Source organism: Scyliorhinus torazame, chromosome 5, assembly GCF_047496885.1.
Source record: "Scyliorhinus torazame isolate Kashiwa2021f chromosome 5, sScyTor2.1, whole genome shotgun sequence".
NCBI classification, from domain to species: Eukaryota; Metazoa; Chordata; class Chondrichthyes; order Carcharhiniformes; family Scyliorhinidae; genus Scyliorhinus; species Scyliorhinus torazame.
Genome location: NC_092711.1, coordinates 141,747,552 through 141,765,053, shown reverse-complemented (window position 1 = coordinate 141,765,053; position 17,502 = coordinate 141,747,552). Strand labels below are relative to the sequence as shown.

Below are 17,502 nucleotides of genomic sequence, written 5' to 3'. Positions count from 1 at the left end.
GGCAGTGTTAATGTGATCCTACTTGTGACAATAAAGATTATTCTCATCTTGCAAGAGATGGTCATTGCCTTGCACTTGTGTTACACCCTCGAGTGAGGAAATCCCTCCTCATCTCAGCATTCTCTCCATTTTCCTGCCGGTTTCCCATGACCCTCGACTCCCTCGCCAATCAGAAATCTGTCTGGGGGGGGGACCACGTGAAGCGGCTTTTCCGCAGGTTCTGGTGCCACTCGCCTATAATCCGTCATTTATCCTGATTTCCCGGCATTCATCTAACTAATGCCAGAATTAATATTTGTTCTCATGTCTCTGGAAGACTTCGGGATTAATTTTGGTGAGATTATGCCGAAATATGTCAAGAAATCTATTGATTGAGCGGCATGTGGCGCAGTGGTTAGCACTGGGACTGCAGCGCTGAGAACCCGGGTCCGAATCCCGACCCTGGGTTACTGTCCGTGTGTAGTTTGCACATTCTCCCCATGTCTGTGGGAGTTTCACCCCCCAAAACACAAAGATGTGTAGGGTAGGTGGATTGGCCATGCGAAATAGCCCCTTAATTGGAATAAAAGAAATAATTGGGTACTCTTAAATTTTATTTTTTTTTAAAAGAAATCTATCGATAAAAGTGTGCAGGCGGATTCAGTGGGGGTGGAGCCGCCTTTTCAACATGGCGGCCTGACCCTCAGGAGGTCTCTCGACCCCGCGCTCTCCGGGACTCTCTCAGAGGCGGTGAAAATGATGACTGCCGACATTCTCCATGTTATTGACCAGAGGCTGAGTGAGCTGATTCAATATCTGTGAGCTCATGAGGCCGAGCTGCAAAACACCATGAAGAGGCTCGATGATCCGGAGGAGAGAATATTGAACGTTGAGCAAGATGCCTCCTCGGCAGAGGCAAGAATTCAATCCTTGGAAAACCGGCTGAGTGGTGTGGTGGACTCCTGGAGGACTTGGAGAACCGAGGGTGAGAAAGAACATCCGAGTCATTGGCCTGCCAGAAGGTGTGGAGGATAAGGTTCCTGTTAGGTTCTCCGAGGACCGGCTGCCACATTTTCTCAAGCTAGGCGCGAAGCCTGGGTGTTTCAAATTAGAAAGGGCCCCGGATCCTGTCTTTGAGGCCGAGGGATAGTTTTCATCCCAGGCCTGTAATCATTCACTTCCACAACTTAGGGCAGCACGGTAGCATAGTGGTTAGCATAATTGCTTCACAGCACCAGGGTCCCAGGTTCGATTCCCAGCTTGGGTCACTGTCTGTGCGGAGTCTGCATGTTCTCCCCGTGTGTGCGTGGGTTTCCTCCAGGTGCTGCGGTGTCCTCCCACAGTCCAAAGATGTGCAGGTTAGGTGGATTGGTCGTGCTAAATTGCCCTTAGTGTTGGGTGGGGTTACTGGGTTATGGGGATAGGGTGGAGGTGTAGGCTTGGGTAGGGTGCTCTTTCAAAAGAGCCGGTGCAGACTCGATGGGACGAATGGCCTCCTCCTGCACTGTAAATTCTAAATTAAAGCCTGCCCGCCAGGGAGAGTGGCAATACGTCCCAACTCTTAAAGTCCTCCTCCATCTGGACCACTAACTGCGCCAAGTTGAGCTTATGCAGGACCCCCCAACTCTTGGCCACCCTGGATACCCAAATACTGGAAACTCCTCTCCACCCTCTTGAGCGGCAGCTCCTCCAACCTCTTCTCCTGACCACTCGCATGTACCACAAACAGCTCGTTCTTCCCAACATTGAGCTTGTATCCTGAGAAGTCCCCAAACTCCCTAAGGGTCTGCATGACCTCTGCAATCCCCTCCACTGGATCTGCGATATACAAAAGCAGGTAATCTGCATATAATGAGATCCGATGCTCCTCCCTCCCCGGACCAACCCCCTCCAGTTTCTGGACTCCCTCAGCGCCATGGCCAGCGGCTCAATTGCCAGGACAAACAGCAGGGGGGCACCCCTGTCTCGTCCCACAGTACAGTCTGAAGTACTCTGACCTCAGCCGATTTGTCGATACGCTCACCACCGGGGCCTGGTCCAACAATTGACCCACCCTATGAACCCCTACCCGAACCCAAACCTGCCCAGCACTTCCCACGGGTACTCCCACTCCACTCGATCAAAGGCCTTCTCCGCTTCCATTGCTGCCACCACTTCCGCCTCCCCCCCCCCCCCCCCCCCCCCCCCCCCCCACCCACCCACCCCGAGGGCATCATGATCACATTCAGGAGCCTCCGCACATTTGCATTCATTTGCCTGCCCTTCACAAACCCGTCTGGTCCTCGTGTATCACTCCCGGGACAGAATCCTCAATCTTAGTCGCCAGGACCTTCGCCAACAACTTGGCATCCACATTACATAGATTACATAGAACATACAGTGCAGAAGGAGGCCATTCGGCCCATCGAGTCTGCACCGACCCACATTAATCCCTCACTTCCACCTTATCCCCGCAACCCAATAACCCCTCCCAACCCTTATGGACACTACGGGTAATTTAGCATGGCCAATCCACCTAACCTGCACGTCTTTGGACTGTGGGAGGAAACCGGAGCACCCGGAGGAAACCCACGCGGACACGGGGAGAACGTGCAAACTCCGCACAGACAGTGACCCAGCGGGGAATCGAACCTGGGACCCTGGCGCTGTGAAGCCACAGTGCTAATCACTTGTGCTACCGTGCTGCCTAAACATTGAGGAGCGAAATCAGCCTATACGAGCCACATTGCAGCGGGTCCTTGTCCTGCTTGAGGATAAGCGAGATCAGAGCCCGCGACATCGTCGGGGAGAAGAATCCCTTCTTCCTTCGCCTCGTTGAAGGTTCTCACCAGCAACGGGCCCAGCAGTTCCACAAACTTCCTGTAAAACTCAACCTGGAACCCATCTGCCCCGGGGCCTTGCCCGCTTGCATACTCCCCAACCCCTTAACCAGCTCCTCCATCCCGATCGGGGCCCCCAAACCTTCTACCTGCCCCTCCTCCACCATTGGAAACTTCAATTGGTCCAGGAACCGCCGCATCCCCTCCCCCCACCTCCCCCTCCGGGGGTTCTGACTTGTACAGGTTCCCGTAGAAATCTCTAATGACCTCTTTTATTTTGGCCGGACTCCTCACCATGTTCCCCCCTCTGTCCCTGATTCCTCCAATTTCCCTAGCCGCCTCCTTCCTACGTAGCTGATGCGCCAACATCCGACTCGCCTTCTCCCCATAGTCGTACGCTGCACCCTGTACCCTCCTCCACTGGGCTTCAGCTTTCCCCATAGTCAGCAAATCAAACTCCGTTTGGAGGCTCCGGCGCTCCTTCAGCAGCCCCTCTTCAGGGGATTCCGCGTATCTCCTATCCACCCTCAGTAACTCCCCCACCAATCTCTCCCTCTTATCCCTGTGAGCCCTGATTGAGATTAGCTCTCCCCTGACCACCGCCTCCAAGACCACACTCACCAATACCTCCCCATTATTATTGGCCTCCGTGTACCTTTGAATGCACCCTCGGCCCCGCCCACAGACCTCATCTGCCAGCAGTGGCACATTCATGCGCCACAGTGGGCGCTGGCCACTCTCCTCCCCCAACTCCAGCTCCACCCAGTGCGGGGCATAGTCCAAAATCGCTATTGCCGAGTACTCCGTCCCCTCCACTCTTGGGATCAACTCCCTACTCACCACGAAGAAGTCTATCCATGAATAGGACTTGTGCACATGGGAAAAGGAGAACTCTCAAGCCGCTGGCCTGGCAAACCTCCACGGGTCCATTCCATATGATCCATAAACCCCCTCAGAACCTTGGCTGCAGCTGGCCTCTTGCCCGACCTTGACCTGGATCGATCCAGTGCCGGGTCCAGTACCGGATTAAAGTCCCCCCCCCCCCCTCCAGATCCGGGAGCCGGCTCAGCATTCGCTTCATGGACCCTCTATCGTCCCAATTCGGGGCATATACATTCACCAGCACCACCCGGGCCCCCTGCAGCCTACCACTCACCATCACAGATCGGCCCCCTTTATCCGCCACAATACTCCGCCTCAAAAATCACCCGCTTGCTCACCCTTCTCTCACTAAAAGCAGGTTAACGGCTTCTCCCCGGTGTGAACTCGCTGGTGTCTCTGCAGGTGGGATGACTGAGTGAATCCCTTATCACACTGAGAGCAGGTGAACGGCCTCTCCCCGGTGTGAACTCGCTGGTGTTTCAGCAGGCTCGATGAAGTAGTGAATCCCTTCTCACACCGAGAGCAGGTGAACGGCCTCTCCCCAGTGTGAACTCGCTGGTGTGTCAGCAGGCTCGATGAAGTAGTGAATCCCTTCTCACACTGAGAGCAGGTGAACGGCCTCTCCCCAGTGTGAACTCGCTGGTGTTTCCGCAGGACGGATGATTGAGTGAATCCCTCCTCACACTGAGAGCAGGTGAACGGCCTCTCCCCAGTGTGAATTCGCTTGTGTTTCCGCAGGCTGGATAAGTGAGTGAATCCCTTCTCACACACAGAGCAGGTGAATGGCCTCTCCCCAGTGTGAACTCGCTGGTGTGTCTGTAGGGTGGATAAGTGAGTGAATCCCTTCTCACATTGAGAGCAGGTGAATGGCCTTTCCCCAGTGTGAACTCGCTGGTGTTGCCGCAGGTTGGATAACCGAATGAATCCCTTCCCACATTGAGAGCAGGTGAACGGCCTCTCCCCAGTGTGAACTCTCTGGTGTTTCTGCAGGGTGGATAACTCAGTGAATCCCTTCCTACACACAGAGCAGGTGAACGGCCTCTCCCCAGTGTGGCTGCGTCGATGAACTTCCAGCTGAGATGGGACCCTGAATCCCTTCCCACAGTCCCCACATTTCCACGGTTTCCTTATGTTTTGGGTGTCCTCGTGTCTCTCCAGGTTTGACTATCAGTTGAAGCCTCGTCCACACACAGAACGCGTGTACGGTCTCTCCCCGCTGTGAATGGTATGATGTTTTTTCAGGCTGTGTAACAGGTTAAAGCTCTTTCCACAGTCAGTGCTCTGGAACACTTTCACTCGGGTGTGTGTGTCTCGGTGATTTTCCAGTCACACTGATGGTTAAAATCTTTTGAGGCTGACAGAAAAGACAAACATTTCTCTTTCTTGATACAAAGTCTGGTGATATTCAGTTCCAAGGAATTGAGAGACTCAGTCAGATTGAGACGTGAAGTTTGAGATTTCTGTCTGTAATTCCTCCTCTTCTAATATCCTGTAAAAACAATTTACAAAAGACATCATTGTCAGTACAGGAAAGAAATTCAGAACAGACAATTCTCGTTCCTAGAGAACATTCTTTCCTCGCTCATTCCCCAAAAGCTGTAAATCTCCATCCCACACACTCTCCCTCCATTCTCACTCTGCTGTATCTAATATTCACCCTCCCAATTCTCCTGAAGGTGCTGATTCAGGCTGATTGACAGATCCATGCTCACTGCTTCCTGTTCTGGGCACAGAGATCATAACAAGTACGAGCTGCAGTTGGCCATTTGGCCCATCGAGCCTGCTCGTCTATTCTGTGGGATCATTGGCCGATCTATGTCAGCGACATTCTGCGTGTTACTGACCAGAGACTGAGTGTGCTGACTCAATATCTGTGAGCTCATGAGGCCGAGCTGGAAAACACCTTTAAGAGGCTCGATGATCCGGAGGAGAGAATCCTGAACGTTGAGCAAGATGCCTCCTCGGCGGAGGCACAAATTTAATCCTTGGAAAACAGCCGGAGTGGTGTGGTGGACTCCTGGCGAACTTGGAGAACCGAAGGTCAGAGAAAGAACATCTGAGTCGTTGGCCTGCCAGAAGGTGTGGAGGGTGAGGCTCGCGTTAGGTTCTTCGAGGACCGGCTGCCACGTTTTCTCAAGCTGGATGTGAAGCCTGGGTATTAGAATTAGAAATTAGAAAGGGCATCGGATCCTGTCTTTGAGGCCGAGGGATAGTTTTCATCCCAGGCCTGTAATCATTCCCTTCCACAACTTGAAAGATCACCAGAGGGTCCTGGAGACGGGTAAGGTGAGGTGAGACCTGGCTCCCACCTCACCTTACAGTGAATTATGTTGCGTCATCCTGTGACCCTGAAAATTGTATCCGACAACTCCGTCAAGTCTTTCAATAATCTGACTACTGCCTTGGTCTTCGCTAAATCCTTGAAGGACAAGGATTGGAGCGATGATTTGCAGCTCGGACTAACTGAGGCTCTAATCCGGACTCTTTCCCTAGCATGGTGTTGTTGTCTGAATTTGTTATCTTTTATCCTGTTGAAGGGAGTTGTTATTCTGTGAGCGCCGACTGAATGTCTTCTTCTCCTCCTCGAGTGTTCCAGGGACTCGTATTATCTTGTCTCAGTTATGGTAGATGTGCCGTGTGCTTATTATCCGTCGTCTTTCTTCTATTATCCGAGCGTTAATCATGGCAGAACCGAGTGGCGCCATTGCCGAAGGGTGGGTGGTGGATGCAGGTCTTCACGGGTGGGCCTAAAATGTGGGAGGGACCTTCGATCCCCATTCCCTTGTTGGCCCTTCTTTTCTTCTCCTCATTTTGGAGAAGGTATCCGGAGGGTAACGACAGTCTGGCCGTGGGGTTAATCCTCCGGGTCCTCAGTCTTATTGAGGAATGTCCCCTTGGATCTGTTGTGGTGGTGATTCTTTTGTATTTTTGTTATTATGGGAGGGTTTATGTGTTGTTGACTTTATCCTACTCTGGTACAGACGGGCCTTTTATCTGTGAAAGGAGCAGTTTGGGGAAACTTTGGTGCCTCTGGTGTAAAGTGAGTTGGAGGAGGGGGTAATGGCGCACGCCCGATTGTGGTGTGAAAATCTGTTCCTGTCTCTCTGTCACCGAATTAATGGCGGCAGTTAATCTAAGTTTTCCCAGGGAATGTACGGGGCATCCATCACCCTATCAGAAGGAAAAAGATTCTCTCCTTTCCTCAGGAGAAAGTCGACATAGCTTTATTACCGGCAGCCCACCTGGATAATGAGGAACACTTTAAATTGAGGCAGGATTGGGTGGGGCAAGTTTTTTCACCTCCTTTTCCTCAAATAGGAGGGGTGTGGCAATCCTTATGAATAAAAATATCACTTTTAAGGTTGAAACCTGCACCAAGGGTAAAGGAGGGAGATATGTGATCATTAGAGGTTTGGTGAATGGAGATGTTGTTTCAATAATGAATCTTTATGGATCCCCGAATTACTCCCGGAGTTCATTACGAAGGTTGTTGTGAATTTTGTACAGTTAGCTTCGACTAACTCTTTGTGGTTGGTGACTTCAATGGCCACTTAAATTCTCTGGTAGATAAGCTCCCGGTTACCAGGAACCCCTCACGCTGCAAGCTAGGGTGTTGGCCTCGGCTTGTGAGGAGGTGGGTTATGTGGATGTTTAGAGAACTTTGTACCCGAGGAGCAGAGATTTTACCTTCTTTCCAGCCCCACATCAATGTCATACTAGAATCAACAATTTGTTTGTGCCGAGGACGATCCTACACCTGGTGTCCACTTGCACCACAGGGAGCATCGTAATCACAGACCTTCCCCCGTTTGTCTGGAGTTTCTGCTCGAGGGCTCACCCCCAGGTCGAGAACGTGGAAGTTTGATGCCGCCCTGATAAGAGACACTTCATTTACGGCACACTTTACGGAATAGTTTGAGTTCTTCCTTTCGGTTAACTCGACTCCTGGTATTTCCCCCTCCATTTTGTGGGAGACATGTAAAGTTTATGCTCGGGGCTGATCATGTCTTACACTGCTAATAAAAGGTGCAGGATGTTGGAGAACCAGCGGCATCTGGAGGTTTGTTTGGTGAAGGTGGATGAGAATCATATGGAGGGCCCGAGTCGGCTACTGTTGAAGGAGGATAACACGGCAAGGGCGGCTTTGGGTTAACACGGCAAGAGTGCTTTGGGTTAACACGGCGGAGCTGCTTTGGGTTAACACGGCGGAGCAGCTTTGGGCTCCCTATTGTCCCAACAGAAAAGTTGGACGTTTGCGAGGCAGAAGTTGTACGAGTTTGGGGAATAAGCTGAGCAAATACTTAGCCTGTTTGACAAAGAAAAGGTCAACTTTAGAGCAATTCCCTCTGTTCAGCTTCGGAGAGGGAAAAGGGTCATGAAGACAAACTTGTATTTCAGGAATTCAATGCAGGATTATACAAGTCTGAGCAATATTCTGATGTGTTGGTGAGTGTGGAACATGTTTTCTCTTCCCTGAAGCTTCTGGAGGCCTCAGAAAGCCATTGTGAGGCTCTTAACGCTCCCCTTTCGAGAGAAGAGTATTAAAGGCCATGAAGGAGCTGCAGCCGGGTAAAGACCGGGACCGGATGGCTGTGGGTGAGTTTTATCGGGGGATTGAAGATTTGTTGTTGGACCCGTTGATAGATATGTATTGTCACTCTTTTGACTCAGGGATGCTGCCACCGACTCTTGGTGAGGTTAATATCTCTTTGATCCTGAAGGTAGGCAAGGACCCAGAGGAGTGGGCCTCTTATCGCCCAATCTCTCTTTTGAATGTTGACTTGAAACTGCGATCTTATGTTTTGGCGATAAGGCTGGCGGACATCCTTCCGACAATCGTGCGGGAGGACCAGACTGGGTTTATACGGGGAAGATTTTCCAGTAACAATGTTGGAAGGTTGCTGAATGTGATTCAGGCTTTTCAGAAATATGCACTGGATGGGCTGCTGATCTCCTTCGATGCAGAGAAAGCTTTTGCTTGAGTTGAGTGGAATTATCTGGTGTATCCGCTGCGAGGCTTCGGGTTGGGTGAGGTTTATATTGAGTGGATTCAATTGATACATCACAAACCGGCAGCGGCGGTGCTCACCAATGGTTTAAGGGCATCAAACCTTGAGCTTCAGAGAGGGACAAGACTGGACTGCCCTCTGTCCCCCTTGCTGTTTGCATTGGCCATTGAGCCCTTGCTGGAGGATATCAGGTCAGATCCTCTGATATCGGGACTGGGGAGTGGCGTGAGGCAGCACACGATCACTCTGTGTGCAGATGACGGGCTGCTGATGATGTCGATCCCCAGTGTTTCAGTCCTGGTCATTATTGGAGTAGTGGGTAGATTTAGTGCCTTCTCCAGTTACGAGATCAATTTTACTGAGTCCAAGGCCATGCCGGTGGGGAGGGGTTGAGGTGTAAGCCCCCTCCTCTTGCTAACTTCCCCTTCAGATGCCCCCCCACCCCCACCATGCCATTTAAAAACCGGTGAATGTCAATGGCCCCTCTTTCAGGCAGCTGTATGGGGCCAACTTTTCACAGCTGATGGTGACTATTAGGTGGGACCTTGCCCGGTGGTCGGCTCTTCCGATTTCATGGCGAGGATTGCCTTCATTAAAGTGAATGTGTTGCCCAGACTGTTGTACCCTCTGCAGATGCTGCCTGTACTGCTGTCAACCAGAGTTGTTAGGGAAATTAATCAAATCAGGGCAGGACCTACTCAGTTAATGGTAGGGAGTTGGGGACAGTTACAGAACAAAGAGATCTAGGAGTACAGGTTCACAGCTCCTTGTAGGTGGAGTCGCAGGTGGACAGGGTGGTGAAGAAGGCATTCAGTATGCTCAGTTTTATTGGTTAGAATATTGAACACAGGAGTTGGGATGTCTTATTGAAGTTGGACAAGACATTGGTAAGACCGCAGATGGATCGGCTGGGACTTTTTTTCCCTGGAGCGTAGGAGGCTTAGGTGTGACCTTATAGAAGTCTACAAAATAATGAGGAACATAGAAAAGGTATATAGTCAACATATTTTCCCTCAGGTAGAGGAGTCTAGAACTAGAGGGCATAGGTTTAAGGTGAGAGAAGAGAGATACAAAAAGACCAGAGGAGAAGTTTCTTTACATAGAAATGAAATGAAAAGAAAATTGCTTATTGTCACAAGTAGGCTTCAAATGAAGTTACTGTGCAAAGCCCCTAGTCGCCACATTCCGGCGCCTGTTCGGGGAGGCTGGTAGAGGGTGGTGAGCATCTGGAATGGCTGCCGGAGGCAGTGGTAGAGGCGGGTACAATTTTGTCCTTTAACAAGCAGTTAGAAGTTACATGGGCAGGGTGGGTATAGAGGGATATGGGCCAAATGCTGGCGAGTGGGACTAGCTTAGTGATAGAAACTGGGCGGCATGGACAAGCTGGGCCGAAGGGCCTGTTTCCAAGCTGTAAACATCTATGACTCTACCTGGAACACAAATAAACCTTGCCTCAAGTTTGTTAAGCTCCAATCACCAGGAGTTAAGGGAGGGTATGGTCTCCTGAAAATCAGGCTTCATCAATTGGCCTCTCGTCTTCGGTTCATAAGGGATTGGGTTAGGATGGAGCCCACATTCATCTAGCTCAATACAGAAGCAGACCAGTCAGTTCTCCCTCGATCCAAAACTGGCATAGGCTGATTATGGAAAGCATCTCCATGCAATTTTTAATGTCTGTAATTCATTCGGAGTCTGATGCATTGTGTAAAGTATGGGACTCCTATCTCAAATAGATAGGCTCCAAATTCACTGACTTGCTCCTCCTGGACTTTCCATGCGTGAATTCAATTTAACTTAGGGCACAGTGGTTAGTACTGCTCCCTCAGCGTCAGGGACCCAGGTTCAATTCCAGCCTTGGGTGGCTGTCTGTGTGGAGTTTGTGTATTCACCTTGTGGCTTTGAGCGTTTCCTCCGGGTGCTCCGGTTTTCTCCCACTATCCAAAGAAGTGCAGCGAAAGTGGATTGGTCATGCTAATTTGCCCCCTAGTGTCCAAGATGTGTAGGTTAGGTGGGTTGACCATGATCAATGGACGGGCTTACGAGGATTGGATGGGGAGTGGGCCTGTGTGAAATGCTCTTTCTGAGGCTCAGTGCAGATGTGAAGGGGGGAATAGCCTTCTGCACTACAGGAGTTCTATGTCATCTATGTTGTGTAATTCATTTTAATTTCATTATGCTGTTAGCCCGTTTGTGATATTTTGGGGTTTACGAACTGAACTGTTATATAATCTTACCCTCTTTCCCCACTCACTACTTTAACCTGTTAACTGGTTCTTCAATTGATCTGGCATTTCATCTCGAGGCTCTGGTCCCTCAAATATCCTGTTCCAAATTAATTCTGCAATGTGTTGCTTGGATTGATGGTGGCAATATCGCTTGTTCCGCTCTGTGTCCATTTGCCACGATTTTTTTCTGTTACTCTGTTGCATTCATTGTTTAAAAATGATTTAAAACAAAACAATTTATTAAAAATCAGTCCAACTCATCCGTGAATATATTCAATGACCCCCACACACCACTGGTCCCTGGGAAGAGAAATCCAGAGATGAATAACCCTCCAAGGGAAGAGATGACTGGATTGTACTTTATTACAGAACCATAAGTAATATATCTAATGTGTACCATATAACAGCACGAGAAATGTCTCTGGTATTAATTTACTGTCCCCTTAAATGTCAGCCATCGCCTGGAGAAACCAGCCCTTTAATTGTGAACATTGGGAAAGAGACCATCCTTTTAGTCAGACAAATAAATGTGTCAAGCTGAGGGAGCAAAGGATGTCAATGTCTTTGAGAGAGAGAGAGAGACCCGGGCCAAGCTTTGCAGAGTCTGCACCCTCCCTGGATTCACTTCCTTTCCCTTCAGTTGCTGCAAGTGACCAATTGAAGGTGGGAATGAGAAAAGAAATGGAAAGGAGAGGAAAAGTGTTTTACTCACATATGTTGGAGACATGAAGATGTTTTCAGTCCGTGCGAGGCCCCAGGTTTCCTCATTGTCCAGCTGCCACGTTCGAACGGGGGAGCTGATTGGATGGTGGAAGAGTCCTTCCGGTTCACCAACTCTTCCCATTGGTCAACAACCTTCCACCGCTCCATTCATTGTCCCCCCTCCTCGAGACAAGGTTTCCAGGCAACCGACTGACGGCTCCGGCCAGAGCGAGAAGCCTCTCGGTGATTTTCTCTCCCCCCGGCCCGGAACTGCGCATGTCTGAGGGAGAGGCGAGATTGCGCATGTCTGAGGGAGATGAGAGATTGCGCATGTCTGAGGGAGATGAGAGATTGCGCATGTGCGAGGGAAAGCTCATCACTGACCTTTCTGCTGAGGCGTTGACCAATGGGAAGGGTTGGATGACCGGAAGGACTCTGGTCCTCCAGGCAATCAGCGCGGGCTTTGTGTGAATGGAGCTTGAACATCACACAGACTGAAAACTTCTTCATGTCTCCAACATCTGTGAGTAAAACACTTTCTTTTCTCCCCCTTTCCATTTCTTTTCTCATTCTGACCTTCAATTGGTCACTTGCAGCAACTGAAGGGAAAGGAAGTGAATCCAGGGAGGGTGCAGACTCTGGAAAGCTTGGCCCAGGTCTCTCTCTCTCTCTTAAAGACATTGACATCCTTTGCTCCCTCAGCTTGACACATTTATTTGTCGAGACTCTCTCTGAAGCTCAAATACGACAATTATAAACCATCCATGAGCCCTGCCCCTGACCAGCCTGTAATATAACAGGGGCCGGTTAACCTCAGTTGTTTGGACAGCTGGTTTGTGATGCAGAGCGAGGGTTCAATTCCTGGCTGAGGTTATTCAACCTTGTCTCAACCTTGTGTCTTGCCTGAGGTGTGTTGATCCTCAGGTTGAATCACCACCAGTCAGCTCTACCTCTCAATGGGGAAAGCAGCCTATGGTCATCTGGGACCTTGGCGACTTTACCTATAATCTAACAATTTAATCCACTCGACATAATCCTCACCGATTCCGAAGCCTCGAACGGTATGCACCAGATAATTCGACTTGAGCGAAAGCTTTCTCTGCATCGAAGGAGATCACCAGCCCATCCACTGTGTATTTCCGAAAAGCCTGAATCACATTCAGCAACCGTCCAACATTGTTGCTGGAAAACCCTTATAACCCCAGTCTGGTTACCACCCGCCACGCCCCCCCCCCCACACACGATTGTTGGAACCCTCCACCACGATTGTTGGAAGGATGTCCTCCAGCCTTCTCGCCATCAATGGGTCCAACAACAAATCCTCAAGCCCCCTATAAAACTCACACCCACAGCCATCCGCTCCTGGTGCTTTACCCAGCTGAGCTCCTTCATGGCCTTTGAGACCTCTTCCCGAGAAAGGGGAGCATTAAGAGGCTCACACTGGCTTTCTGAGGCCTCCGTAAGCTTCAGGGAAGAGAATAAATGCTCCATATCCAGCAACCCTTCACCAGACTTCACAGACTTTATAATCCTGCATAGAATTCCCCGAATCCCTGTTTATCTCCTCTGTCCTCACAACCCTTTTCCCTCCCCCAAGCCGCACAGATGGAACTGTTCCAATGTCAGCCTTTTTCTTTGTCAAACAGGTCATGTATTTGCTCGGCTTATTCCCAAACTCGTACACCGTCTGCCTCGCAAACCTTTCTCGACCTGCTGCATCAATAGGGAATCCAAAACCACTCTTGTCTCATTAAGCTCCTTCAGCAATAGCTTATTAGAGATCTCCTTATAATTCTGCTCGGCCTTCGTGAAACAAACCCCCAGACATTGCTGGTTCTTCAGCATCCGAGCATAAACTTTACATGTCTCCCATAAAATGGAGGGGGGGAATACCAGGGGTTGGGTTAACCCAAAGGAGAACTCCAACTCGTTCTTACAATGCTTAGTAAATTAAGTATCTCTTATCAGAGAGGCAGCAAACCTCCACATTCTCAACCTGGGGGTGAACCCTCGAGTAGAATTCCAGAGAAACGGGATGGTCCACAATCGATGTTCACTACGGTGCAAGAGGACACCAGGTGTAGGATCGTCCTTGACATAAAAATTTTGTTGATTCCAGTATGACATTGATTCGGGCTGGAAAGAAGGTAAAATCTCCGCCCCTCTGGTGCAAAGTTCTCCAAACATCTACATAACCCACCTCCTCACAAGTAAAGGCCGACGCCCTAGCTTGCGGGGTGGGGGTCGGGGGGTGGGGGTGTTCCTGGTAACCGGGAGCTTATCTACCAGACGATTTAAGTGGCAGTTGAAGTCGTCAAACACACAAGAGTTAGTTGAAGCTAGCTCTGCAAAATCCACAAAGAACTCTGGGGAGTAATTCGGGGAATGTCCATAAACATTCATTATTGAAGCAACATCTCCATGCACCGAACCTCTAATGATCGCATATCTATCTCCTTTGTCCTTGGTGCAGGTTTCAACCTTAAGAGGGATATTTTTATTAATAAGGATTGCCACACCCCTGCTACTTGATGAAAAGGAGATGAAAAAACCTGCCCCACCCAATCCCGCCTCAATTTAAAGTGTTCCTTATCATCCAGATGAGTTTCCTGTAATAAAGCTATGTCGACTTTCTCCTTAAAGGAGAGGATAACCATAGATTTGAGCCAGGGAAGTGGGATTGCAAATTTTCGGAGATGAGATTGGAAAGGAATTTGGACACTAAAAGATTTATTTCTTGGGTGTCGTTTTGCGGGATTGAAGGAGCTGGGAACGAAGTTTGCCAGAAAGGAGATACAGAGTTTCCCAGTAGAGCCAGCTTCCACATTGCTGGAGGAGGTGCTGACGACAGGGGGACTGGGGAAGGGGTAGTATTGGTGGTTTACGGGGCTATTTTGGAGGAGGAGAAGGTGCCCTGTGTATTTATGTTTGCCCTATGTATTGTTCTCATGTATGGAATGATCAGTCTGAACTGTACACAGAACAATACTTTTCACTGTATCTCGATACACGTGACAATTAACAAATCCAATCCTCACCATTGAGGTGATAGTATTTCCAATCAGTAAGGCTACTCCACCCCCTCTGCCATATTCTCTGTGCCTCCTGTAAACTTTATAACCGGTATATTTGTCCAGTCCAGACCATCCTGCTACTTGTTTTTGGAACTGTATTGAGTTCCCCTGAGGCCTTCCCCTCCCCCTCCATTTATTAGTTTAAAGTCCTTCTTACCTCCCTATTTTTTTTTTTATTAAATATTTTATTGAAAATTTTTGGTCAACCAACACAGTACATTGTGCATCCTTTACACAATATTATAACAACACAAATAACAATGACCTATTTTATAAACAAAAAATGAATAAATAATAAATAACAAAAATGAAAACTAGCCCTAATTGGCAACTGCCTTGTCACAAGTAACACTCTCCAAAAATATAATTTAACAGTCCAATATATAATTATCTGTAGCAACGACCTATACATACTATACAGTATATATTAACAACCCTGAGAGTCCTTCTGGTTCCTCCTCCCCCCCTCCCCCTCACCCCCCTCGCCCCCCTCGCCCCCCCCCCCCCCCCCACCCGATCCTGGGCTGCTGCTGCTGCCTTCTTTTTCCCATTCCGTCTATCTTTCTGCGAGGTATTCGACGAACGGTTGCCACCGCCTGGTGAACCCTTGAGCCGACCCCCTTAGGACGAACTTAATCCGCTCTAGCTTTATAAACCCTGCCATGTCATTTATCCAGGTCTCCACCCCCGGGGGCTTGGCTTCTTTCCACATTAGCAATATCCTGCGCCGGGCTACTAGGGACGCAAAGGCCAAAACATCGGCCTCTCTCGCCTCCTGCACTCCCGGCTCTTGTGCAACCCCAAATACAGCCAACCCCCAGCTTGGTTCGACCCGGACTCCTACTACTTTCGAAAGCACCTTTGTCACCCCCATCCAAAACCCCTGTAGTGCCGGACATGACCAAAACATATGGGTATGATTCGCTGGGCTTCTCGAGCACCTATCCTCCACCCCAAAAAATTTACTGAGCCGTGCTCCAGTCATATGTGCCCTGTGTAATACCTTAAACTGAATCAGGCTTAGCCTGGCACACGAGGACGACGAGTTTACCCTGCTTAGGGCATCTGCCCACAGCCCCTCCTCGATCTCCTCCCCCAGCTCTTCTTCCCATTTCCCTTTTAGTTCATCTACCATAGTCTCCCCTTCGTCCCTCATTTCCCTATATATATCTGACACCTTACCATCCCCCACCCATGTCTTTGAGATCACTCTGTCCTGCACCTCTTGTGTCGGGAGCTGCGGGAATTCCCTCACCTGTTGCCTCGCAAAAGCCCTCAGTTGCATATACCTGAATGCATTCCCTTGGGGCAACCCATATTTCTCGGTCAGCGCTCCCAGACTCGCGAACTTCCCATCCACAAACAGATCTTTCAGTTGCGTTATTCCTGCTCTTTGCCACATTCCATATCCCCCATCCATTCCCCCCGGGGCAAACCTATGGTTGTTTCTTATCGGGGACCCCCCCAAGGCTCCAGTCTTTCCCCTATGCCGTCTCCACTGTCCCCAAATCTTCAGTGTAGCCACCACCACCGGGCTTGTGGTGTAGTTCCTCGGTGAGAACGGCAATGGGGCTGTCACCATAGCCTGTAGGCTAGTCCCCCTACAGGACGCCCTCTCTAATCTCTTCCACGCCACTCCCTCCTCCTCTCCCATCCACTTACTCACCATTGAAATATTAGCGGCCCAATAATACTCACTTAGGCTCGGTAGTGCCAGCCCCCCCCTATCCCTGCTACGCTGTAACAATCCCTTCCTCACTCTCGGGGTCTTCCCGGCCCACACAAAACCCATGATGCTCTTTTCAATCCTTTTTTAAAAAGCCTTCGTGATCACCACCAGGAGGCACTGAAACACAAAGAGGAATCTCGGGAGGACCACCATCTTAACCGCCTGCACCCTCCCTGCCATTGACAGGGATACCATATCCCATCTCTTGAAATCCTCCTCTATCTGTTCCACCAACCGCGTTAAATTTAACCTATGCAATGTGCCCCAATTCTTAGCTATCTGGATCCCCAGGTAACAAAAGTCCCTTGTTACCTTCCTCAACGGTAGGTCCTCTATTTCTCTACTCTGCTCCCCTGGATGCACCACAAACAACTCACTTTTCCCCATGTTCAATTTATACCCTGAAAAATCCCCAAACTCCCCAAGTATCCGCATTATTTCTGGCATCCCCTCCGCCGGGTCCGCCACGTATAGTAGCAAATCGTCCGCATACAAAGATACCCAGTGCTCTTCTCCTCCCCTAAGTACTCCCCTCCACTTCTTGGAACCCCTCAACGCTATCGCCAGGGGCTCAATCGCCAGTGCAAACAATAATGGGGACAGAGGGCATCCCTGCCTTGTCCCTCTATGGAGCCGAAAATATGCAGATCCCCGTCCATTCGTGACCACGCTCGCCACTGGGGCCCTATACAACAGCTGCACCCATCTAACATACCCCTCTCCAAAACCAAATCTCCTCAACACCTCCCACAAATAATCCCACTCCACTCTATCAAATGCTTTCTCGGCATCCATCGCCACTACTATCTCCGTTTCTCCCTCTGGTGGGGCCATCATCATTACCCCTAACAACCTCCGTATATTCGTGTTCAGCTGTCTCCCCTTCACAAACCCAGTTTGGTCCTCGTGGACCACCCCCGGGACACATTCCTCTATTCTCATTGCCATTACCTTGGCCAGGACCTTGGCATCTACATTTAGGAGGGAAATAGGTCTATAGGACCCACATTGTAGCGGGTCCTTTTCCTTCTTTAAGAGAAGCGATATCGTTGCTTCAGACATAGTCGGGGGCAGTTGTCCCCT

General features: G+C 49.8%; 1 long non-coding RNA gene across 2 annotated transcripts in view; it reads right to left on the bottom strand.

The window, feature by feature from the left end:
- The window catches only part of LOC140419873 (uncharacterized), a 25,558-nt gene extending 13,679 nt beyond the window's left edge, over nucleotides 1-11,879 (bottom strand). The window contains exons 1-2 of one of the 2 annotated variants that reach the window (XR_011946061.1): nucleotides 11,627-11,879; nucleotides 4,019-5,169 (exon numbers count right to left, since the gene is read on the bottom strand). This is a non-coding gene — a long non-coding RNA (uncharacterized lncRNA). The remainder of the gene's footprint in view (nucleotides 1-4,018; nucleotides 5,170-11,626) is intronic. The other variant, XR_011946060.1, reaches the window with a different exon arrangement.
- Between the last annotated feature and the right edge of the window lie 5,623 nt (nucleotides 11,880-17,502).